At 34.7% G+C, this 27,493-nt stretch overlaps 1 pseudogene; it reads left to right on the top strand.

Moving 5' to 3' along the window:
• Positions 1–21,185, top strand: part of LOC118573397 — a 149,355-nt pseudogene extending 128,170 nt beyond the window's left edge.
• Positions 21,186–27,493: the final 6,308 nt, after the last annotated feature.

Raw genomic sequence — 27,493 nt, 5'->3', positions numbered from 1 at the left:
CTGTGTAGTATTTTTTTCATGATTTTTGTTTCTCTTTCCTTTGGGTTCCTGCCCTGACTTCCCTAAATGATAGATTTTGGCCTAGAAATATAAACTAGCTAAATCCGGCCCACCTCCTAAAATTACTTTTCATTCCAGTGTTTTGGCATATCAATGGTATTATTAACATCATTTTCAGAATTAAAGAGTATTCTTATCAAGATAAGATGTTATTTAAAGTAATTATAAATATGGTTAGACTTTTTCTTACTTTGATTTTAATTTTATACTTAAATTATGCTATTATTCTGCATACATGTTCTATTTCCTTATACCTTTTTGGCGGAAGAAATCATACACAAAAGAAAATATATGAATTAAATTAATAAACTTTGAAAGGTTTATTTTTAGAGCAATTGGATGATGAAAGCAAATTTTCTTTTGGGTTTTTCTTCAAAGAGTTTTAGTTACCTAGATAAGTAGTTGGTTGTTTATTTATTTTGTTAATTAGAGTATTTGTTTTGTGGCAATGTCTCTCTGTATTAATAAAAATGGTCTTTAGTTCATAGTTCCAGTCTATTCCACTGCCTCAGACCCCTCACAGCTGGTAAAATTCATTTTCCATCTTCTTTTCTTATATACATTGTAAATGAAATCCTCTCAGAAAGATGTTCTGCTGTACCTGGTGTTATTTTTCAGTGAATTGCTATTGTAAAACACACTACCTTGTGAGTAAGTTCTTTTGCCCAAAATAACAGTAAACAGAAGTAAAAAATAATAATTCCTGCTTGAACCATAACACACACTCTTTCTGAAAGCCTGTTTTAAGAATTATGCTTCTAAAAAGATTGTTAATGGAATTATGCATCACTTTATAATTAACCAAACCTACAACAAATTAAAGTGCTGATTGTGAAGGCAAAATAACACTAATCTATAATTATAATCAAGAATAGCACTAACTGAAAACCTTAGCCAGCTCAACACAAATTTTTATGGAAAGTAAATACCCCAGGAGAGTTAACTTGAATCTAAAGCACACTGTGTAAATGTACTCACAGGCTTACTCAAGTCAGATAGATCATTATTATTTATTTTGAATAGTTTCTAGCTGTTTCCACATAAGCCAAAATTATACGGTGTTTGTTGTCATGTTTTTGCAGATGTTAAAAATAATTTGAACACTGATCTAGTTAACTACTATTTATGAGAACCCTTTTTCTCTGCCATAAAAACCACTTCTAAGGCACAAGAGAAGTCCATTAAACAGAACAATATCATTGTAATGCCATGATGTCAAGAGATTTGGGCACTTTCACTTAGATCTCTGTATCAAGTACTGGGTAAGCATTCCTATTGTTGAGTCTGCAGATAACCTGTGTTTATGATTCTAACTTCTATTTTCTTTAGTACACATAAACATCAGAAGATCTCAGACGATCATCCTTTTCAATGTGTGCTTTTGTAAAGAAAGGACTTAATTAGTACAAAAGTTTAAATAATGTGAATTTCTTAGAGTACATACTTTTTCTCACGTACTAAAGGAAGCTTTATCCAAGTAGGGATCAATTTTCCATTTTGTGAGGAATAATGCTTTTATTAATGAGCTAATAAATATGCATTACATTATTTTACATATTTTGTGTTACATAATTCATACAAGCTTTTATTATTATTATAACAATGATACTTTGTTTTTTTAACCATTGTTATTTAATATAGGCTCTATATTAAATTATTGAATGCATTTTCTACTTCACTTCAAATTGTCTTTGTTTTTTGTTTGTTTGTTGGTTTGGTTTGTTTTTTGGGTTTTTTATTTTTGTATTTGTTTTGGTTTTTCAAGATAGGATTACTCTGTGTAGCTTTGGTGTCTGTCCTGGATCTCACTCTGTAGACCAGGCTGTCTTTGAACTCACAGAGATCTGCCTGGCTCTGCTTCCCAAGTGCTGGGATTAAAGGTGTGCGCCACCGCCGCCCAGCTCAAATTATCTTTGTATAACCATTAAGCCACATTAGTGAACTGTTATGATTTATCAATTTATTTGGCTCTATACTTTTTTGGAATTAGAGTTTCTTAAAATACTGTTTCTTAATGGCAAAGCGGTGTTATTCATTACTAGAATCAATTAATATCTAAATGTATTTATAATGGCTTAAATGAGTTGTGAACACAATTTGAGGCACATTGGTATCACGTTTCCTCTTCCACTTAAATACATATCTTTAGATATTTTGATGAAACTCTTAACAAATTTTTAATAAGTAAAAATATAAGATCCAATGTTCTGATAATTTATTCTCAAATGAGATATTTTCTCAGAAAAAAAATTAAATGCAGTTCCTATTGCAAATTAAATCAAGGGAACTTTTTTCTTAGAAAAAACTGTTATTAGAAAATTTTTCAAATTCATTATCAGCATTTAGGGAAAGCATTGTGTTCATGAGAGTTACTGTACTAACATAGAAAAAATAGTATGATTTGAATAAATAGATTTTCTGATAATTTATTTATTTTTGAAGTATTTTTGGAATTGTATAATAATTTCAGAAAACATACTTCAATAACAATTATAAATGTACATCTGCCTGCCTCTGACATCCCAGTGCTAGGATTAAAGTCCTGTGCCAACCATTGCCAAGCTGGAAAGTCAATCTTATTATGAAAGTTATTAATTACTGCATAGCAAATGCCTTAGAATCACAGAATATTTAATTAAGGTAAAATTTTTATAATTTCTCTACATTGTGTTTTCAATTTTTAAATTAAAATATAATTACACCATTTCTCCTACCCCTATTTTCCCTTCAGTATCCCCCTCCTCTGGTACACTCCACTATACTCCCACTCAAATTAAAGGACTCTTCCTCAACTATTAGTGTTATTATTATTATTATTGTTGTTGTTGTTATTGTAATAATATATAAATATCTGTTGAATGTATTGTCATTTGCATATATATGATTTCAAAGCAGACCACTTGGTTTTGAGTAACCAGTTAGGGTTTCATCTTTGGAAATAACTCCCTCTCTCAGTGCTCCTTAGTCATCTACAGTTCTTTGTCTAGGGTTGAGGCCCAGTAACTTTTCCCCTTCCATGCTGACATGCATGTCCATTGGAGTTGTCATCATTTATTTCATGCTTAAGTCATCATATTTTTGATGTATCCCGGGTGTGACATTCTTGCCATTTCTTTTTTCTTTTTCTTTTTTTTTTTTTTGTTCTTTTTCCGACAGGGTTTCTCTGAATAGCTTTTAGCCTTTCCTGGAGCTTACTCACTCTGTAGCCCAGGGTGGCTTTGAACTCACAGAGATCTGCCTGGCTCCAAAATCTTTCAACAGACTTCCTGGTCCTCTGATTCTTAAAATTTTCCTCTTCTGTGGTGTTGCATGAGCCTTAGTGTGGAGGTATGTAGCAGATGTATCAATTGGAGCTGGGCTCTCCATATCAGTTCTCTGAATTTTGAACTGTTAATGATATTTTTTAATTAATAAAATAGACTTTTTAAATAAGAGAAATGAGCATTTGGTTGGCCATAAAAAAGGATATATGAAAATTAAAAGAGTATCTTACAAGACATGGCCATATTTTCTTGTGAAAATACTACATTTCTTGATGAACATGAGATATATGAAAATTCACATTTAAAGATTAGTTTAAAAAATCTCTGTCCTCCAGAATGGCAACAAAATTGTTTAAGTTGGGGTTGTTTCTATACAACTCTCCTTGGAAATTTGCTTGAGTAACTCTGAATAAATTTGGCTAAAATTGTGTAATAATTAGAAAATTATCTACAAAGTTTTAAAAAAGCATTTTACACACATGTAGTGTATTCAAAGTGCTCATATAATCTTTTTCATAACAGAAATACTATTTTCTACCTCTGTGTATTAGATGTTTTGTATCAATGCAGATATGTTAAGGTGGGCACCTTACTCCAAATGTGCCCAAATGATGTTCAAACATGATAAATTGATTACATGTGTCACTAGCCCTCTACCTCACAAATGAGAAGGACTAGAGAAGAAAAGATGTATTAACTCTCACATTGTTCTTTTAAAAAAGCCAATGTCTCTGAAATATTTAAGAAATCTGAAACCCTCTTGTTATTAATTTACTGAAGTACACTAAAAATTTAGGGATGATGTGGCATTTAGAAACAATTCATAATTTCATTTTACCACCCAATATCTTATTTTCTTTATATTTCTCTCAATGTTAAATCTTTTCTTGTGTACCCATTCACATATCTTCCTATCTATAAAACATTGTAAAGAAAATTCGAGATGACAAGAATGACTTTTATTCTCTTTATTATCTTTAGTTTTGAGAGCAAAAGATGTTTAGTAAATCAATAAATGGATTTTCACATTGAATCATATTGCAGTTTTAAATATATTACTGCAGAACTAAGGTGTGTTGAACAATAACAAATATTTACAGTTTGAAAGTGGGAATATTAATGGTTTGATGGTTGTTGGAGAACTTTGGAATTACCTTCAGAGGCTGGATATGTTTGAAAATCCCCAAGCAATTTTGACAAATCTCAATTGAGCTAAGTTTCTTACCTATACTTGAGAAATCATTAATTTAAAAGCAAATGTTTGTTTTGGCTCTGATGTTAGAAGAGGCAATAAAAATAGAATTTTATATGCTCACCCCTTATTCAAACAAAGCCCAATATGATTGATATTTTACTATTTAGTTCAGAAACTGAGTGTGCCGTATTTATGGGTCCTAAGCCAAGGAAGATCCTACTCTTATTCTTATAAGTTGTCTAAGTGTAATTTTTCTATACCCTAGAGACCTTGTACCTAATGACTGAAAGTACTCTGTAGAGAATGCACAGACACCTTCAATGATCTTTTTACCTAGAACCTTGTCTTCTAGGTTCTCAATCTCTCCCTTTTCCACGGAGAAGACTATTTCTCCTGCTCCTCCCATTCCTCAGTAGCCTACAGCTTTTTGTGTAGGAATGAGGATGCATGGACTTTCCCCTGAGCACTTTTACATGTCTTTATATTGTCTTAGTTGAGCCCATATTTAAGCAGTCATGTTCTTAAGACTTTAAGGATGTAGCTTCTGACATTAGCTTTAGATGTAATTCTGAATGGTTTTATTAATTATGAAACACAGAACAAAATGCAGAGTTAAAAGCCCTAGAGGCCAGAGAGCAGTAGCTAAGAGCTGAGACCAAGACCTCCTTCTTACCACCTGCTGCTGCTGCTGCTGCTGCTGCTGCTGCTGCTGCTGCTGCTGCTGCTGTCGTCCTTCCCCTAAGAAAGAGAACAATTTCCTGTGTGTCTGTCTATTTATTGACGTTCTGTTCTGCCTTCTCATTGGTTGTTAACCACATGACCTCTTCATCACTGCTTGTCTATTGGTATTGAAATTAAAGGCATGTGTCTCCATGCTGGCTGTATCCTTGAACACAGAGAGATCTGCCTGTCATGTGATCAGGATTAGGGGCGTGTGCTACCACTGCCAGATTTCTGCTAAATGGATTGCTATTAGCTCTGACACGCAGGTACTTTTATTTATTAACATACAAATAAAATCACATTTCAGCACAAATAAAATATCACCATACTTAGAAGATACACTGTTACAGCAAACTTCTTGATCATCTGGCTTTTATAGTCTTTCTGCTTCCTCTCCCACAACATTCCCTAATCCTTAGGTGTTGGATTATTTGGAGATGGTTTGATTGGTTGTGATTTTCTGTAATAGGTCTTTGCCTGATGCAATGATATTTCTTTGATAGGATGTAAAGACTACACTTTGGGTATAAGAACAAATATTTATATTGTTGTCAGGTACTATGCTGGCTTAAGAACTTAATGGTTGTTAGATTCTTCTCCAATAACCACAATTTCACTAGCACTGAATAGTTAGCTAGGTTTCCAGTACCAACCATGATTTCCTTCTTGTTGTGCAGGTCTTAAGTCAATTGGAAAGCTGTTGGCTATATCCATGGTATGTGTGCCACTACTGCATCTTAGAGATACTGTGCCTTCATGCTTTGTTGATGTCGGTCATAGATATCATAGCTGGGTGGAACTATTGGTTGCCTCCCTCCTTTGGAAATTCGCATGATGCTTTCTGGTACAAAATCTAGTCATCATGGAAGAAGAACTCAGGTCCATTCTACTCAGAGCCATTGGGCTCTGTTTTAGGAATTTAATAATAATGACTTACCTTCTACCTCCAGGGGATAATCAAGGGAAACAAACAGCAATAGGCTTCGTGTTTGGATCTCTTGGACAGCCATGGCCAACAACTCCAAAGAGGGCTTCTGAGGTTTGTTACTGGAGACATTGTTAGGTGATCTTTAACTCCTGGAAGAGCTACTATCAGCTCAGTGAGGAAGGCTCATTAAAACTATAGTATATGCTTCTACACAGAATTGTATGTATTATAGCCTTTTTAAAGTATAAAGGCTTCATCAGACATCTGTATTATTTCACCTTCTAACTCCTTTCTTCTGTATTTTCTTCTCTCCTCCTCCATAGAGTCCTCCTTTCTAATTTCCTAAGCAGATCACTTGTACCTTACTATTCCCCTGTCTATTGTTCCCCAAACCCTCTAGCCTGGAAACAATCACATTTTATTGTCCTAGTTTCTGTGGTTACTACAGACTATGTACTCATATTTGAAGATTGCAGGCTAGGAGTCTTTAATAAGAGAAAACATACTACATTTATCTTTCTGTGTCTGGGTCTTCAATCAATATGACCCTGTCTAGTTTCATCCATTTACTTGCAAAGTTAATAATTTTATTTTTCTTTACAGATAACATTATTCCATATTGTATATGTACCCATATTTTTGTCATTAACTGAGTTTGAATTGGTACTTTTCTTGTTTTCCAAGTTTTAGAGTTGCACCATTAAGCCATTTATTTGTGCTTTCTAGGATTTATTTATATAGGCACTTAGAGCTATAAACTTCCTTTGTAGAACTGCTTTCAATGTGTCCTAGATGTCTTGTTGTGTTGTATTTTTATTTTTATTTAGTTTCAGGAAGGTTCTTTTTAAGTTTTTTAATGTCTTTCATCCATTCATCAGTCAGTAATGAGTTGCTTAATCTCCATGAGTTTGTTCATTAACTGGGAATGTTTTATTGCCAAATTTAAATATTATTGCATTGTAGTCATGTAGGGATGCATGCAGTGATTTCAATCTTTTTAAATTTATGTATATTTGTTTTGTTTCCCAAGATATAGTCTAATATATAGGAAAGCTTCAATGAGCTGATGAGAAGAATATATATTCTTTGGTGATAGGATAAAATATTCCATAGATATCTGTTGAGTTTGTTGTTATAAATCAAATAATTCTGATGTTTCTCTGTTTATTTTTGCCTAGATGGTTTTTCTGTTGCAGGTTTGTGATATTGACTTTACTTTGTATTAGTAAAATGAAGTTAATCCACATCTTTAAGTATATTTTACCACACTGTTTCTTTGTATATTATCTAAAACCATTGAATTCTTTAAGTATGATTGTTATTTTAAATCCTGTGTCCAGGAGTTAATCTATGTATTTCTTACCAGCAGATAGTCTATAGGGATGGAAGCTTTTGTAAAGAAGTTTCTGGATTATTCTTTCACATGTTGGTATTTTTGTGGTGAGATCTGGGCATTCAGACTTCTTTTAGTTCTGAATTTGCCATGGACAGAGTTGGTTGGTGAAAAAGCAAATATATTGTCTAGAGCTTGATATGGCTTGAGGAAAAGTGATGGCAGGTGGACCAAAGGGACTAGTTTGACATATGGAATGTAATTCCTGATCTAAGCATGGACTACCGGCATAGATTTGTCTTGGTGGAAAGATTAGATAAGGTGTGGGAGAGTGCTATGGTTTCAGAGATAAATAAGCAAGTTTCTGTCCCAAACTTTGTGTGGTACAGGCAAGGAAGGTCTTACTAGTCTGGTACACTGGTGTGGGACCCAGGCTAGATCAAAAAGGTTGCAGAAAAGGTTTGAATCTGGAAGTCATGGAAATTCACCTTGTTTGGCCCTGGAGGAAGAAGGAAGTCTGGGTACCAAGTGAGGTTGTTGGAAGCTGTACATAAGGGTCCTGTGAGTGGTTACAGGTAGAGTGGGTCCTGGTGGAAGCATAGAGCTTGGCTTTGTGCAGGAGGGGTTGGTCAGACTTGAAAAGTCACTAATTGTGAGACCCAGGATAGATATGGCAGGTTACAGTGAAAAGGAGGAAGAGGTCAGGTGTACTCACTTGGCTAGACACTGTAGAATAATGTGGGATGTCTGGGTGGGTACCTAGGGGAGGGATGAAGATGGCACAGAACAGACCTTTGGGTTGTTGCAGCTTGGACAGGTCCTGGCAGAAGACTACAGGTGGGCTATGGCAAATGTTTGGTCCTCAAAGTAGACTAGGATACAATATGATGAACACAGACTAGACCCTAGAGGACTAGATGAGTGGTGTGGGAACTGAGTCAAGTCTCTCTCTTTTTGCTATGTATATTTTTCCTTAGCAATCACATCTGTTCACTTAATTAGCAAAATGGATATCTGTAAGTCTTGGTCCAATGTTTAAAAATTTACTTTAAGGATTTAATGAAATAATACCAAATATGAGAGATCTAATAATAAACAATTGGATATATATTTTTATTACATGTCTTTGTCAGTTACCCGTTGATATATTATTCAGAAATATTTGTCAGAAACAGTTTGGGGATCACTGACATTGAGATAGAAACCTCACATTCACCGCCTTGCTATATTAGAATATCAGAATCCAATGCACAACTTTTCTGACAGCATTTGTAATGCTTATTCCCTTGGTAAATCAATAAATATATTAATTTTGGATCTAAATATGATGAATCTTACTTAAACTTCATAATGAATTCTTGGAGGAAACACACATCTTGAAAGGGGATCCATCCTGTAATTTCAAGACTAAAACTTTTTCAGTTAGTACATTTAGTTTACATGATTTGAATTAAATTAAAACAGAAAAAGTCTTGTTACTGAAAGTATAATTTGCAATATCTTTTATTATTTATTTATTTATCAAAAAGTATTTCATTTTACATACCAATCTGCTGTGGGATGTTCTATATGTTAAATCTGTTGCTGTGATTGGTTAATAAATAAAATACTGATTGGCCAGTAGCGAGGCAGGTAGTATAGGTGGGACAAAGAGAGAGGAGAATTCTGGGAAGTGGAAGGCTGAGGCAGAGAGACACTGCCAGCTGCCATGATGAAAAGCCAGATGTAAGGTACCAGTAATCCATGAGCCATGTGAAAACTTACAGATTAATAGAAATGGATTGATTTTAAGATATAAGAACAGTTAGCAACAAGCCTGCCATGGCCATACAGTTTATAAGAAATATAAGACTCTGTGTGTTTACTTGGTTGGGTCTGAGCAGCTGTGGGACTGGCAGGTGAGAGATTTGTCCTGACCATGAGCCAGGCAGGACTGGAGAAAACTTCAGCTACACCAATCCCAGTCCCCCCTCCCTCCCTTTCTCCTGCCTCCCTCTTATTTTACCCCTATCCCACCACCCCCATCCACTCCTCAGAGAGGATAAGGCCTTCCTTGGGAAGTCAACAAAATCTGGCATACTAAATTGAGGCAGTACCAAGCTCCTCCCACCATGTGTCAAGGCTCCACAAGGAATTCCACCCTAGGGAATGTGTTCCAAAAAGCCATTTCATATATCTAGGATAAGTCCTATATTTTGTCTTATTTTTGGTTTGTAATGTTATGGTAAAGCACAATCACCAAAAGCAACTTTGGGAGGAAAATGGTTTATCTCAGTTTATAGTTCCATTTCAAAGTATATTATCAAAGGAAATCAGGGCAGTAACTCAAACAAAGTAGGAATCTAGAGGCAGAATGTGATGCTGTGGCCATGGAGAACTCTTTATTGCTTACTCAAGTGGTTTCTTATACACTCTAGAACCATACGCCCAAGGGTGTGCTGGGACTTTGCACATCAATCATTAATTAAGAAAATTTGCTACAGAGTTGCCTGCAGGTAAATATTATGGAGGCACTTTCTTAATTGAAAGTAACTTTTCCCAAATAATTCTACCTTGCATCCAATTGATAATATACTAGCATGGATTCCACTATTGTTCAGAAGTTACTTCAGTTCATGGGAGCATGAACTAATTTTAAGGACAGATATAAATGTTCTGTTTTTCTGATGAATAAATGATGAGTGTAAGTCAGTTTACATCTTGTTGACATCTTTGTCTTCTAAACTCCCTTGTTCTTTACAGATTTCTTTGACACTTAAATTTTACCCTCACACAAAATGTGTGTGCTATTTATGTGTGTTTCCTTTTTCTTTAACAAGAGTTTTAGAAAATTACTTTTCAGCAGTGCATTTATCAGAAATGTGTATGTGTATAGATTGAATCTATACACTTGGAAATTAATATTTGAACAGGGTTCCATAGTTTTTCTTCAACATTCCATGAGAAAGAAAAGTACATTTGCCACTATTGCCACAGATTATTGTAGTCTGGGGCTAAATCCCAGCCTATGAACTACCGTTTTCTAAAGATGCCTGTCTTACTCGAAGATGATGCACCCTTTTCTGAGGGTCCTCTGAATGAAATGATAAATCATGTGGGATCCAAAAGACAATTTGCTTGCTTCAATTTTGGGGATAATTTTTTTGGTTTCATTCAGATAGTTTTTATGCATGAGATGGGCTGAAATGTTTGTTGCCATTTAGTACATTTTAGTTTCTCTCTCTACCCAACCCATACTCCTTTACATGACAGCATAGTTACTATGACCACTTCTTAATAAGCCAACTTAGCGTACACATAAAACATAGATTCTATTTTATTGAAGAAAGCATCTTAAAAGAATAAAGGAAGCATGTGATTTTGGAATCCTATCTTATAATGGAAGTTAATAGACTAGCAACCAGAAACAATGTTGGAAATCTGACAGAGTAAGAAAAGAGCATATAAATGAGTGATTGGAACTTTGAGGCTGGGAAGTAGGCTCAATGGATAAAGTGCATGCTGCATGAATGTGAGGATCTAGGTTCAGATGTTCCAAATGCCTAACATGTCAGATGAAATAGTGAGCATCTGTAATCCCAGCATTCAGTGCAAAGTGGAAGAAACAGTCAAGGGAATCTCTGAAATGTCCCAAGCCAGTTGTTTAGCCATAAGAAGTGGTGAACAACTGCACTTCACAAACATGGTTCAAGGTGAGGAACAGTAACACCTAAGGTTTTCCTTGGCACTCAATGTACACTATGTGGTACGCATCTCCCCACACTCATATATAGACACTACCATAAAGATTAAAATAAAAATCTGCCCCAAATCTTCCAGATTCTAAAAATGCAAATAAACTCTCTGGTAAGTGTTTCTGTAATTTAATTAAACAAAATACCACTTGCCAAACTGTCACAGACTCACTTGGTTTGAGCTAGAACTGAGTGATTTGTGATTCTTGGAGGACATTTATTAAAGGCTTGTAATGAAAGCTGCTCCTATGAACTTGGAGTATAATCATGTATGTGTGACTTTTGGTTAAGTAAAAGTAGAAGCTGACATTAGAAAGAAATCAAACTGAGTGAATATATTGTTGCCCTCTCTAAGAAAATAACTTTTGTTTGTATTGCTGTTAATTTGAAAAAAGAAATCATACTGACTTCTAATATTTTATCTCATACAGAAAACATTTGAGTGTATTCTTATGCACCATTAAAAATCACACCTAATTTGTTTGAGAGAGTGTTAGTACTGTATTTTTCTTTTTAGGGAGCTTATGGTGATAATGTGTGACATTTTTACTTAATTTCCAGTATTAATAACTATATTGATAGTCACGTTTATGGTTGTGATATATACTTTTGCTAATGAATTTTAACTGATTGTTTTCAAAATATATTTCTTCTTGGAATACAAGAAGTAATCCTTATTTTCTCTATTATGTTTTCTGGGTGATCAATTATATTTTTTAGGTCATTTCATTTAGTTACCTAGACATGACTTTGTATTAAACATGTTTGGTATTGCAAATGTTTTCTTATATCCACTTACCACACTGACTAATCTTTCTCTAAATCTTCCTCTTCATTAATAGTTCTTCACATCTAGATGCGTATTGGTCCAGGTGACTCTATCTCATAATATACCTTGGATAAAAGACTTCTTTCTTACTGATGTTCATTTGGCCCAGGTTTTTATCATGCATTTTTGAAGTTCCTCCTTTTCTTTCTGTATCTCTCTTCTCCCCTTCAATGTACAAAGTAACCAGGAGAGTCACATTATTGAAACTTAAATATTATTAGACATTTTTTTCTGATGAAAATTTAACATGACCTATAAGACTCTTTGTAAATGCTACAATGACAGTTTTTCTGTACACATTTATATGTTTTTTTCACAATTCCAACTCTTCCACCATAAAATTTATTTTTAGTCTGCTACAACTGAATAACATCTTTAATTAAGAAATACAAATAATAAATATGAAAATATTTTAAGTCATTACTAGAAATATAATTACACTAAACATGTTTCTGCAACTGTTGTATGTTTTATAAAAGAAAGAATACTTTTCAATATTAATTTGATAGGAAAAGTAGTATATAATTTACAGTCTTTTTCATTGGATTCCTGGATCCTTCCGCATAATTCTATAATTGATTCTTTAAGATATATTTTTGGTTCTCTTATATGATGGAATCCTGGACACACAGACATTTAAAATTATAAAATAAATGATACTCTCAAAGTATCTTAAAATCCATTCAGTTATTAAGACAAAGTAATGTATGCAATAGGATATCATAGGCTAAATATAATAAGAAGACTAAAAATCTATTAATTGGATTTTCATATCTTATTATCTTAAAATTGGTTGGCCTATCTTTAAATTAATTTTAATATTTTACCTGAAATTACACATTTGTCTTCTAAATAATATTATAACATTCTGTTATACAACTTATCTGAATTTTGATATACTTTATTAGAAGTCAATGATAGATAAAGTCTTCTAAAGTTGCAATAGTTTGATAGCTAAGATTATTTCACTGGGAACAAGTTATGGCATTTGTTGCTACATTAGATCTCTTACCCACATTAGAATGATACTGATATCTTTGTAAAATTTTTATCATAAAACTTCCTTCCTTTAAATGACCTTCTTTTGAAGTACTAATTATCACACGTGGCATCTGTCCAGAGTGGCCATCCTGTGAGAAAATGGACAGCTAAGTTTGTAAGTCAATCCCAAGATTTCTTAGATATACAAACCAAAACACAGTTTGCATTGAAATATATGAATGTGGGTCGTAGATAGTTTCTTTTTCACACAGAATTTTCAAAACATGTGATTGGACTCTAAAGTCAGAAAGAAAGTAAAACAAGCTAATTTTCAAAACTGGCACATTTCAGTGTGCTGTTTCTATAAAACTTTCCAGTATGGCAAGCATCTATTGCAAGGGAATGACTGACAAATGTAAAACAAGGTAGGTTTTCACAGCCTCAAAGTTGGAGAGCACATTTCATGTCTGTCTGATCAAACAGGAAACAACACCTGAAAAGCCTATTGTGTTCAGAAGGAAGACTGTTTTCACAATTTTCTGAATCTGAACCACAACAAAGATGTTTATGTCTCAGGCAACAGTGAAGCTTCTTAAGCTTACAGCCTCTAACTCTTGTTTATTATCACTAGAATGAAACATTTCTAATGATTGCCAAGATTATAAACTCCTTGAAGTTAGGGATTATTGTGTTCCATCTATACATTCCCCCAAATCATTAAATGTCATGATTTAAAAATAAATGTAATTAAGCTGAACTGAGTGTGTAAGCTTATTTATCTAAGATATAAACTATCATTTGTGTTGTAATGAAAACTACGAAAATGTGCAAAATTTATTTTAAACCACATCTTGTCTAACATTAGAGTGGGATTTCATAGTTACAACAACTTTATATAGATAAGTATCAACAACTTAATATTTAAGTGTCAATTTCAAGGATAAATAGACATTCTGTCACATTTTGGAAAATATTTTATATGAACTTAGTTTGTAGAGTAGAATAAATAATGTTTACATTGATGGATTGTCACTGTAAGTTTTGCTATAGCCCTTTAAGATGGTCACTAATATTTTAATCCAATAAATCAAGAAAAATAAATTGTCATGATTACAGACTCACTTGGTATAATATCCATCTACATTACAACAATATAAGAAATTAAATTCAGTCAAATTGCCAGAATTAGTAAAGAAACTATTTTAACTTATTAATATTAAAGTAAAAGTTACTATGAATAATTTTGTGTATTAGATAAACAAAATTACAGATAAATAGTATCATTGCCAAAGTATAAATATCTTTATGACATTCTTGGATATTATACACACTTATCTATTATTTATTATATTTAATTCACATGGGACTTTATTAGGATTCATAGATACTCAACATTGAGATCAAAAGTAGAAGCATTTGAAGTAGCATTGGTGTAGATTGGACAGGTTCAGCCTTAGTCCTCCTGAGATTGATGTCAATAACAAACTGTGTCTTTATTCTAGGCAAAGTGTTTGTTAATTTATTCCATCCAGTCAAGGTTAGGAAGTAACAAAGTTACACTTGTATAGAACAGAACAACTAAAGGGTTCATATAAACCAGAAGTCCAGAGGACTTATAAAGTAGCATTGTATCTCCCAGAGGTTTTATAGCAACTCACTACATTGCTTAGAAAGGAAACTTCTTAACCTTACAAAGGACTTAGAACTAAAGCTCTGAGCCTAGGCATGTTTAACTCTTTTTCTGGTCTACGTGCTAAACTTTATGACATTAAATCAGAGTTAGGATGGGAGGAAAGTTCGTTTTCAGCAGGATGGATGCAATCAGTCTAATGAAATCTTCCAAGAGACAAGAAAGATAGGTAAGAAATTATTTGCTCATTATGCTAGGATAAATGGGATTTAAGGCGTGTGAAAACAAAACTTATTAAACCATATCATTTGCCTACTTAGGGTTGTGAAGTGCTGAATCCTACCTACCATAATATGTAAGTCATGTATATTGACTGAAGGTAAAAAAAAAAAAAAAAAAAACATTTTTTTTTGTATGTGGTAATTGTGCTTCCTTTGTCTTTTTTACCTATAATAATTTACAATGGTAAATTCATACAGCAAATGTACATTCAAGAAAAGGAAGTACACTAAGCAAGGCAGACAGAAACTATTCCTTTGTAACTTACTAGTATATATAACAATGAGCATAATCTCAATGACCTCTTTTTAATGGAACTTTTAATAAGTCCAATTGTAACAGTGTTTACAATATAAAATGCTGGCTTGACAACAGAGAAAAAGTATGTTTTCTGTTATTTTACCAGATTTCCCCAGTTAGTCAGTTAGAGGGAACTCACAAGGATGTAAGAATTTAATCACTGTTCAGCAGTGCTTCGGAATCCATTCATCCTTGGGAAGGGCTCTGACTGTTTATTGTGATCATGTGGTAAAGATTCACAAAGATCCCAATGTATTGAAGAAAATGTGTGAAATCTAAGATGCCAAGAAAGAAATAGAACATTTATTTTTGACTGAGATACGGATCAACATGTTTCCTAAGGGTTGAGAGCTAAAGTGGTCAAAAAGTGTAGTTAATTCTATGTGAAATATAGTGTGCCCTGGTAAAATATAGAGTTTATATTTTCCACATATTTTATATGAAGACCTATATTTAAATTATGAATACAGAACTCTTGAAAGCTGAAAGCTTCACAGGCTTTTGAAAATCACAATATGATGTGAGTGATATAGATTTAAGTAATTTAAGTAATTTCTACTGGCATTGTGCCATATTTATTTTATAGCTTAAAAAGAAAATAAAATTCATTAAGAAGAATTTTTTTTTAAGTTCCTATTTGAAGCTGCTCTGCTCTGCTTGGTACATATATATGTTATACATACATGAATATCCACTTTGTTTATTCATGTCTTCCCATATTAGGAAAGTATGTGAGTATTTCAGTACACAGGCAGAAATATATAGATTCTATATAATTTTTAAAAAATCACTTTTGCTGATTATCAGTTTGGGGAGAGATGTTTTCTATCTTAAATTCTCATACACACTGGCAAAATGTTGATACTGATAAAAGTACCAATAACTAAAGAACAGTAAGTACACCTTTGATTGCTCTTGAATTTATACCCTTGAATATAATGAGTATTGTTTTCATTTGTATATCTAATATTTTCAAAATGCATGTATGTGTATGAGAGAGAGAGAGAGAGAGAGAGAGAGAGAGAGAGAGAGAGAGAATATGATTGCCGGTGACTGAGGAAATTAGTAGAGGATGTCAGATCTCTTGGGTCCCTTGAAACTAGAGTTACAAGAGGCTATGAGCTATCTCAAATGCCATAAACTAAATTCTGGTTCTCTGTGAGAGCAGCAAGAACTCCTCACCACTGAGCAATGTCTCTAGCCATTCCTTTGTATTTTAAGGTACTGTGATGAGATATCAAAGTCCAAAGAGTGCAGTTTGTATTTTAAAATTAATTAAAATGAATTAAAACGTTACACAAGATATTTATTGTCCATATTTCTTTCTAGTAAAACTAACACTTAACCTGTCTCTTTCTTATACACGATGCTGTTTGAGGACAATATGCACCAGAGTACATTCAGATAGCTTTCTACACAAGAGTCACTTGATTGTAAATCAAAGAAATTCTGCAGCCCAGAAGTGATCTGCATATTTAACATGTGAGGGCTGGTGCTAAGAAGCTGATGTTTTCTAATGTGATTTGCAATGTAATCTGTAAAGAATAACACTTTGTATATATTAGTATTTCTATATATCAACTCTACTTACTAAAACAATAGTGAATTAGCATTCTCCACATTAATACAATGTACTTTATACTTAATTTCTATTCTGAAAGAATATCCCTATTCCATTGTTTAGTATTATGGTCGTTTTAATAGTTCCTATATGGTTCTTTGCATATACAAAAATATAGCATAGAGTATAAATCTTGAAAATCAAATATTTTAAGATTTGAACCCAATCACATCTTTGCTTCATACTTTTTCCAAATATAGAGCCAAGTCAGCAGTATTGCATCACTTGGGAGCTTGTTAGAATCTGAATATCCAGGGTGGCTCTCAGTAAGCTGTTTTGTAAGCCCTCAAGATACTTGGGATGCATTCAGTTTTTTGGGATCCAGGTCTCTGGGATAATTGGACTGAGGATTGTTGCTGTAGAATAATTGGACTAATACCTTAGGATATCTCCCACATTAAGGCTCGCAGATCTTAAGTGAGAAAATGAATCTGATGCTACTTAGCTAGGCTTCACAGATTACACCTTCTTTTCTTTGCCTGGCCTAATTGTTATAAGGCCAATGTGCTTTATTTCACAGTTTGTCCAGTTCCTAGGCCATTACATTTATGTATCCTTAAAGACAACCCAGAGAGTTCTCTAATTCTTATATTTCATGATAGGCTTTAAATTAAGTAGATAACCTAGAGAGAGAAATTTTCTGGCAGAAGGAATCTGATACTTTTCTATACACCTAATTGTTCAGAAAGATTAGCCAGCTTTTTCCTCTATTACAAATAAAGGACACCAGAGTCTGCTTGCAGCTTCCAGCTCACAGGAGAATGAAAGTTATGCTAATATTATGCAGAGGATGCTATGCCACTTCTTTGAGATCTGCATCTGAAATGTATTTTATGATGCCTGTTTTTATTTAGTGTCTTTCACTTATTGTTTGAAAGCTAATATAAGAAAAATCAATTTTCTTTTTACTTTTTTTTGCCAGAATATAATGTAAAATCCTCTATGATATGATGAAAATTTGTGATGATCAATTGACTTTGTTTGTGAATGAGAATATCAGGTTTTTGGTCAGTATCACTGTGTGCATTGTGATAATACTGGTGCCATTTGCTGTGGTGAAATATCTCCCGTTGACATATGCATATGAGAGGCTACATGTTAACTTTCTTTTCCTTTGCTTTTTATTTTTCATTTTCACATTTCACTCTTTCTTGTTTGAATGTCCCAAATCATTCTTGCCTTGACTGGCTCGCTATAGATATATACTTGACTATCAAAAAACTATTCCATACTTTGGCTATTTCTACTGTGCTCGTTTAATTGGGTAGTCAGGGACTCTTTGAAATCCTGTACCATCCCACAGTACCAAAACATTCCCTGGGGTCTTCCAGAAAATATTGAACATAGGAAAACTCAACTAAACTAAATAGGATTCTGCTTTTAATGGAACAGACTAGTTGGTACAGAACAGGAGTATCATTAAGATCACTGGAAATCAGAAAAATAAAAATGAGTGAGGTGATACCAGCTTAGAAGATAAAATCAGTAATGTCTCCTTATGGATGTTTGATTGAGAAAAGACTCCCATATGCTCATGTATGAACACTTGCTCCCTAGTTAGAGGCACTGTTTGAGGAGGTTATAGGGAGAACATAATGGGGAACAGGTTTGGAGAGTTCATACCCCACCATACTTTGAGTTATTTACCTATGCTACATTTTTGTGTTTAAAGGTATGATCTCACAGCTGCCTGCTCCTACCATAATGCCTGCAGTGTGCTTCTGTGCCTCACCTCCATGATAGGTTCTTAAACCTATAGAACTCTCAGTCCAAATAAATTCTTCCTTTTTCAGGTATCATAACCACAAAAATGTCACTGGTATAGATGTTGGTATCAGAGAGCAGCCTCTTTGTTATGAAAAATCTAACCATGCTATTTTGGGGAGGAACACAGAGGACTTTGAAATTGTGGACTATAAAAGAAGCTGAAAGATCTATGCACAGCTTAAAGGACCACCATAGTAGCATCCTAAGACAGTAGTACCAAGAGCAAAAAAGTCTGCAGAGGCCCAACCCAGAAGCTTTCAGAGGAATGTAAGACCTTCAACAGTAGCAGGACTAGAAGCCATTCTTGTGATGGTCTAGGAAAGAATATAGCTGCCTTCTGCCTTTGTCCAAAGAACTTGCTAGAGGATGAATTAAAATATAATGGGCTAGTTTCTTGGTGGAGGAAATCTGAAGCTAATATACTGTTGATTTTCTCACATAGTTCTTACAAATAATGCATGTTCATGTCTATATAGATAAAAAGAAAACAGGCAAAAAGACATACAAAAATGTACATTAGGAGGAAACAAAGGAGCACTAGGAAATTTTATGTTAGAGCCATGTCATGTGTTTCAAGAGAAGAGAACTGAGTCACTAAGGAGAGACTGCCTTTGTCCAGAGACAGAAAGAAAGGTGCCCCAAGGAAAACACTCACCTAGGTGCAGAATTGGTTCAGTAGATATGTTCTGTTGCAGACAGCAAAACTTCAGGGTTGAGCCTTCTAAATCCTTTAAAAATTAGCCCTAGAAACTTGACATGGGCCTTCAGGATTGGAGTTTGATCTGTTGGTGTTCAGTATTGCATTGGTCCATTATTTCTTCACTACACTCTCATTCCTTTGAAGTGGTAATGTACATTCTGTGCCATTAGATGCTATAAGTCTGAAATTTGCTTTTTGATTTTGCAGTGTTACATTTAAAAGATTGTCTTGAGTCTCAAAAGAGACTTTAGGACTTCGAACTTTTAAAGTGTTAATAGTAAGACTTTGGGAATGTTCAGAAATGAAGAAAATGCATTTTTTAAAAATATCCATGAGCCTGTGGGTTCAAGGAGTAGAATGTTCAGTTTTGAATGAGAACTGTATGTACACTGTAGCCCTGGGAATTTGTCTTGGTTCCCAGTAAGCGGTAGTGTTTCTGGAGGTTTAAGTGTGCAGCTTTACTGGAAGAATTATATCACAGAGAACGTAGTTTGAGATTATATAGACTCTGCCTAATGGGGTGTGGTGTCTGCTTTATGCTTGCCATCGAATATGTGACCTCTTAGTTTACTGATCCTGCACCAAGCCTGCTGATTGCAGTCATTCTTTCTTGTCATGATGGACACTTACAGCTTTGGAACTTCAGACCAAAATAATCTCATTCTTCCATACGTTATTTTGATCAGTGTTTTATCACAGTAACTTCTATTAGTAGAAAACTAACCAACACACTTCTTGAGTAAAGAATTAGAAACAACTCTCTTTGCTGTTGAAAGACAAAAGAGGGAAAAAATGAAACAAGCCTGGCATTTGCAGAGAGAAGGGTTTGGAGATGGAGAGTCTGATGTCATTTGATGAGGACTTACTCCCCTTATGCTCTAGCTGTGAGAGATACAATGGATAGGTTCCTCTCTTTTAACAAAATCAGGGAGATTCTGTTCCTTCCAATGAACATACCAGATTCAATTTAACTCAAACTTTTATCTTTTTATTTATATCAGACAGTTACATTGATTTTTATAAACTAGGGTGAGGAATCTTCATCATATATCAACTCTTCTGTGGTCAATGAAGTTTGAGTTTAAAATATTTAAAACGTAGTTTAGGAACTATAGGAATTCTTTTGGAAAGATTTTCTTTTTTTTTTTCCTTTGAACTATTTTAAGACATCTTTAAAAATCACTTTCTCTCTCAGTTGTAAGTGTGTTGCTTTTGAAACAAATTAATGGTAGAGTTTGAGCCCCACCCTCCTCGCTAGGTCCTGTTTTGCAATGGATCTGTGGTAGAGACTTCCAAACCAGCAAAGCCCCCCAACACCAAGAACCTACAGATCTTCTTTTACCAGGACCTTGGTGGGGAGTGAGTTGGTCAAATTGTTTTAGAATTGTTTGAAAATATTGTTCTGAAAAGAGCAGAAAAAAATTTGTGCATTGTGTACAGAAAAGAAAGGCACTGGGTCCATAACTGGGGAACCATTTTAAAGGATGCCCCTTCCACAAAAATATTAAAAATATTATGATTTATGGTGGAGCCTTCTTAAGTCAGAATGGGACAGGAAGAGAAAACATTTATTGTGAAAATTTTGAAGATGAAAACTTTCACTAGAAGCATGATCAAGCATGATCATCCTGAGCAGGGCAAATAAACATGGTTCTCAGTTCTTTATCACAACAGATCCCACTCTTAACTGGGGTGGGGAAGGTGGTATTTGGTCAAGTCACTAAAGAACTAAGTGTGGCAAGAACGTTTGACAAAGTAGAAGTGAATGGTAAAAATCTTGCCAATTCATTTGTTATTTCCATATATGGAGAATTGAAAATGGAGATCATTGAGGAAGTGTAGAAAAAAATTTTCTCCAGTCCTGCCTTGCCCAGAAGTCCAGACAAATCTCTTCCACCCACAGTCCCAGAACCACTTATAAAATAGTCACTCAGAGGCTTATATTAATTATGAACTGTATGACCAATGGCATCAGCTTCTTGCTAGCTAGCTATTTCTTCTTAAATTAAACAATTTCCATAAATTTGTATGTTGCATGTGGCCGTGGAGTTACCAGTCTACTGGCATCTTTCTGCTTCTTTGGCAGCTGCTGGCATCTCTCTTGATTCCACCATTCTGTTCTCTATATCTCTGCTTGGATTTCCAACCTGGCTGTAAGCTCTCTTGCCACAGGCCAAACAGTTTTATTTATTATTCAATGGGAGTCACACATATTCACAGCATATAGAAAGATATCCCATACTCTACAACTGGGAATATTCCTCCAAAGAAGACTCTGATGATAGCTCAAGGATGCAGATAAGATTTAAAAGATGTAGACATAATTTTGTTAAAAACTGAAGACTTGCCGGGTAGTGGTGGTGCACACCTTTAATCCCAGCACTCAGGAGGCAGAGCCAGGTAGATCTCTGTGAGTTCCAGGCCAGCCTGGCCTACAGAGTGAGATCCAGGATAGGCACCAAAACTACACAGAGAAACCCTATCTCAAAAAACCAAAACCAAAACCAAAACTGAAGACTTAAAAAAAAATTTAAAGACTTTTTTGTTGTTGTTGTTTCAAACCTCAGTACTGAAAGATAGCTACTAAAGACATGCAAAGGTTTTAAGGTATGCAGATAGTGCAGCGGCTTTTGTTGAGACAGCAGATACATCCAGACTGTAATCCAAATCCTTAAGCTCTTTACTGAGTATTGTTGCTTGTAAATTGAAGATGTAAAATTGGCAAGGAGCAATTGATATTTTTTTGGAGGCTCTTGACACGGACCCATCAAATACCAAAGCACTACACTGCAAAGTGCAATGAATGCAAAATTTAAAAGAATATGATCAAGCGTTGGCAGATCTTAAGACGGCACTGGAGATAAGCCTGGGAGATAAAGCTTTCCAGGTAGAATTGTTTAAAGTGAAATAAGTAATAAAGGCATAGAAAGGTAAAAACAAAGGCAATGTATGCAAACAGGATTGCTTAATAAAGATTAAACCTTGCTTAAGTATTACAGATTGATTATATAAAGGATAATGTAAGTTCCTATTTACATATGATATCTAGATACATTGTCATCATTGTTTAAGTGGAACAGCTAGCATATGTTCCTTCTTAATAAAGTGTTATTAAATAAAGTGAATCTCATTTAAAAAATTCTGTCCTCATTTTAACCAAGAATGTTGTCCATCCTAACTTTAAAGTCTCCCCAAATTTTAGGGTTGGTTAACCATCAAGCCTGTCGCAACTATATGTATAACTACATTAGAGGACCTAAGTTTGGTTCCCAGTGCCTAATGCTAGGATACACATAATTGCCTGTAATTCTAGTTTTAGAGGTATTTACACCCACTTCTGGCTCTGCACCATACCCCCCCCACACACACTTAAATGTCTAAAAAATTTTTTAATAGTTTCATTTCCTTGTTGTTGATTGTGGTTGTAGATATTTGTTCCATGTTATTTTTTCAGTAAATACACAATAGAGATAGGGAATATCATTGTGCATTTTAAATACATACTAATATCTTAATCTAATGCTTTATCTATTCAGACCCACAAGAATTTTAAAAATGTTATTTTAGGCATTGTATTATTCATCATTCTCAAATCAATGCATCCAAGATGTTCAAAATAAAATAATAACATTTATTGATAACACTATTAATAATGTATATCACTGTTTTATTTATTGTTCTATTGCTGTAAGAGACACCATGACCATGGCAACTCTAAAGAAACAAAGCATTTAAATGGGTCTGAGATAAAGTTCTGAGTTGTAGTCCATTAGCCTCATGGCACCAGGAAGACAGACATGGTAGCTAAGAGTTCTATATCCAGATCTGCAGGCAGAAGAAGAGAGAGGGGGTTGGGACTGGCTCAAAGCCCACCCCCAGTGACAAGCTTACCCCAACATGGCCACACCCACCGCAATGAGACTATGCCTACTTGAAAAAGGCCACACCTCCATCTACTACTCCCTAAGCATTCAAATATGTAAGCCTACGGGGGCCACTCTTATTCAGACCACCACAATTACTTTTGTATAGTCCCTTATTCTAAATTTAATCTCTAAATTAGGAAAAAAACTATCATAATTTTAATCAGGCCAAATATATTTAAACTTTGATATGGTTATGAAATAAATAAACTTTCTGTGAGTCCTGAGTTGTAGATATGTGAGTGGGTGGATTTTATATGTTGGCTCACAGTTTGAGGACATACTTACTTCTTCATCATAGTGTGAAGGATTGTCCACAAGCAGTTTGGCTGTGACAGAAGAGTTATGAGCCTCTTGTACATATCTTGATGAATGAGGAAATAGAAACAGTAATTTCTGTACTAACCTGGCTTTATGATTTTTACCTTATGAATAATATTTTATTTTGGTTTTGTATTAACTACATATGATATCTAGTTAAGATACATCGCTCCCATTGTAGGAAATCCATTTGAGTTTGTTTTATATTATAGGAAGCTTCTAAGGTAGTAGGTTTCCTTATGACTCTTCAAAGGGCCTTCATTGACAATTACTCTTCTGCATGTTCCTTCCTCTATTCTGTTTGCCCATATTTTTAAGATGTCTGGCATGTGCACATATGGAATTAAAGTTTACCAGTTATTACTCTTTTTTACCATGTGGGTCCATGGCGCCAAACTCTGATTTTGTAGTTTGGCAACAAATGTGTGAAACTGCTGAGCCCTTCTCCCTTGTTCTCCATTTTTTTTTTTTTTTTTTTGGTTTATTTAGTAAAGGACCCCAGACCACAAGATTATGTTCCCAACATTCATGCTATACCTATTTTCCCTCTATTACACGTCTTTGGAAATACCCTCACAAACACACTTAAATATTTTCTTCAATAATCTTCTAAGATTTTTTAATCCAACGTTGTAGCAATGAAGATTAACTATCAACCTGAACCCCATGCCAATTTAGTCCTCACACAATTTAGTATATTCAAACATAACATTCCTCCACTATTACCCATGGGCTCATAACAAGCTCACAGTACAAAATATGTACATTTCAACTTTGTCTCTGAGGTCTTTAACAGTTTGAACTCTGTTGAAATCTTCAAAATTTGTTCTGAGAATCAAGGAAATCTCTTCAACTGTTGGCTCCTGCAAAGTATAAGTGGCAGCAATATCAACAACAACAATAATAATAATAATAATAATAAAGTTATATATTACAAATATGCAAATATGCAGGGGCATGCAAACAAAAAAAATGTATCCTCCAAAGAAGGATTTAATATTGAATCACAAGAATGCAATGATATTGACACACAAAATGGGATAGAGGTAAAATCCACAAGCCTCAGGTCAGCACATAGATTAATAGAAATGGGTTAAGTTCTAAGAGATAGTAATATGCCTGTTCTATCAGCCAAGAATTCATAATTAATATTAAGCCTCTTTGTGTTTATTTTGGAGCCCATGGCCGGAACAGGAAAAGTCCACATACAGCTCCATTTAGGAGAAATTATTTCCTTCTAGAGAGAATAAAATCTCTGGCCTTTATAGAGAGCTAACATTCTAATTGAGCTGAGGGAACCTCCCTCAGGTTATTGGGGCCAATCCTAGGAAGGTGGACTTGCCTTATGACATGCTAACAAAGTAGGAGGAATAATTAGTCATTTAATGAGGAAATGTAATTTTCCTTTCCAGAATGTCTGTACTCTAGCACTATTTGTATAAATGATTGAGGATGGTTACCATATTTGCATGACTAAAAATGTATAGTGTTTGCTTTCTTTGATAGAGCTTTCTCCAGTGGGCAGCCCAAAGTAGAATTGGGCAGAAATTAAACAGGCAACTGTGGAGCAAGAGGGTACTATGGGGGCCGGGGAGATTTATTCTCTATCTGACAGCAAAAGCAGGTGTGAAAGACCCTGCAGAGGCTTCATCTCCTGTCTATCCACCCAAGACGGCTGATCTCTCCACTATGATAGCAATTCCCCACTGGCAGCAAACTGTATAACACCTGATAGACTGTCCTTTGGGTTCTGGGTAGGATCATTGCTTTTTCTAAAACTAGTCCTTGGGTAGATGCAAATTGGCATGTTCTTCCCAGGTCTAGACACCTTAGAGTGTCAGCTCTTCATGGATTCTACCCAGCACTGGAGTCTTCTAAGACCCCAAGTCTTCCCCAAGACCCAGAAAACAGATCATGTAAAAAAGTCCAGACACCAGGTGGTGGTGGCACATGGCTTTAATCCTAGCACTTGGGAGGCAGAGCCAGGCGGATCTTTGTGAGTTCAAGGCCAGCCTGGGCTACCAAGTGAGTTCCAGGAAAGGTACAAAGCTACATAGAGAAACTCTGTCTCAAAAAACCAAAAAAAAAAAAAAAAAAAGAAAGAAAGAAAGAAAGGAAGAAGTTCAGACAGCCTACCAGGAAGTCTGGTATTAACTCTTTATGCTAATATAGAAAAAGCATAGATCTTAATTTGTAGCAATAGAGCTCATGTTAGGATCTTTCTGTAGCTCCCATTTCAATGATTCCCTTAGTGATCAACCTATAAGGGGCTAAGACACTCATGATGTATATAGCTTTAGCAGTAGGCTGATTACTTTGACATGTGAAGTGCAAATTTTGTTGCAGATTTTTTTTAATGGTGGGTAATGCAAAAAAATGCAGGAGCAAATTGTAAAGGCCAAAGGGTGTTATACTGTAGTACTCTAATAACTAGAGACATGTGTAGTCATATCAGTGAGAAAAAATGGTTCAACAGGCTCACCTTCCTTATAATCATTCATGAGGGAGCACAACACACACACACACACACACACACACACACACACACACACACACACACACATCTTTTGAATGTAGTTAGAGTTTTCCTGCCTGGCCCAGTCAGGACAAATCTCTCTTACCCGCCAGTCCCACAATCACTCAGACCCAACCAAGAAAGCACACAGAAACTTACATTGTTTACAAACTGTATGGCTGTGGCAGGCTTCTTGTTATCTACTTTTTTATCTTAAATTAACCCATTTCTGCTTATCTATACTTTGCCACATGGCTTATGGCTTGTGGCTTACCAGTGTCTTTACATGTTGCTTCTCATGGCGGCGGCTGGAGGTGTCTTTCCAGCCTTCTACTTCCCAGAATTCTCTTCTCTCTTGTCCCGCCTATACTTCCTGCCTGGCCACTGGCCAATCAGAACTTTATTTACACAGAGCGATATCCACAGCACTTCCCCTTTTCTTTTTTTTTTTTTTTTTTTAAGGAAGGTTTTAACTTTTACATAGTACAATTATATATAACAAAACAATTATCAAGCAAGAATTACAGTTACAATATTAAAGAAGATATCCTATCTATCTTATATTTGTGAGTCTAAGGTTTTATATCTAACTTATCTTTTATCATAACTGAGGAAATTATAACTATCTAGTCTTCAACCACATCAAAGACCTCAGAAGGATATAATATTACCTGAGAACCGGGAGAAGGATGTAAGCATTTTTCAGGAGTCTTGCAAGAGTAGACAGAGACAGCTGGCAGCCTGGACAGTCACCTAATGTTCCTTTGTAAAGTTGGGGCATTTGTCTTTAGCCCACAGGGCTAGAGTCTCTCAATCACTTCTCTCAGTGTCCTGTAGAATGTCTGGCAGTTTCCTTTGCGAAGCAGGAACCTGAAGGACCATTTTGTCAAGCAAAGTTCAGTGGTCACATTTATATGGGTCCTGCGTGTCCAGTCGATCAAGCAGTCGAGGCAAGAACAGTTTCTTGCCCAAATGGCTATTTTTGCAAAGGTGAAGATAAGATATGAAGTGTCTTCAATGCCCATCCTCCTCTCTGAAGTAAATTGGTGCTGCCAGGAGCAGATATGTCTCACTGTCCAGAAAGTCTAAATTTTAAAAGTATTTTAAATGCCATATTCTGTAGGTCTTTGAAGTATTTGAAGATTACTTATCTATCTGAAATATGTCTATGTATATCTAGAAGACTTAACTAACATGGCTACGAGTATGATTATCATAGATGACTAATTATTAATCTATTTTTAATTATCCATTTCAATTTAAAATGAGCTATAAACATAATACCTTAAACGTGATTAGAAATATACACACAGTATAACAAAATTAACTTTAAGTTTGTATCAATAAACTAAAATCTATACCAATGTAAAACATTTTAAACAAGTTGTTGC

Source organism: Onychomys torridus, chromosome 23 (assembly GCF_903995425.1).
Source record: "Onychomys torridus chromosome 23, mOncTor1.1, whole genome shotgun sequence".
In the NCBI taxonomy this organism is placed as follows: domain Eukaryota; kingdom Metazoa; phylum Chordata; class Mammalia; order Rodentia; family Cricetidae; genus Onychomys; species Onychomys torridus.
Note: the sequence above shows the minus strand (reverse complement) of the source record. Positions and strands in the feature narration are given on the sequence as shown.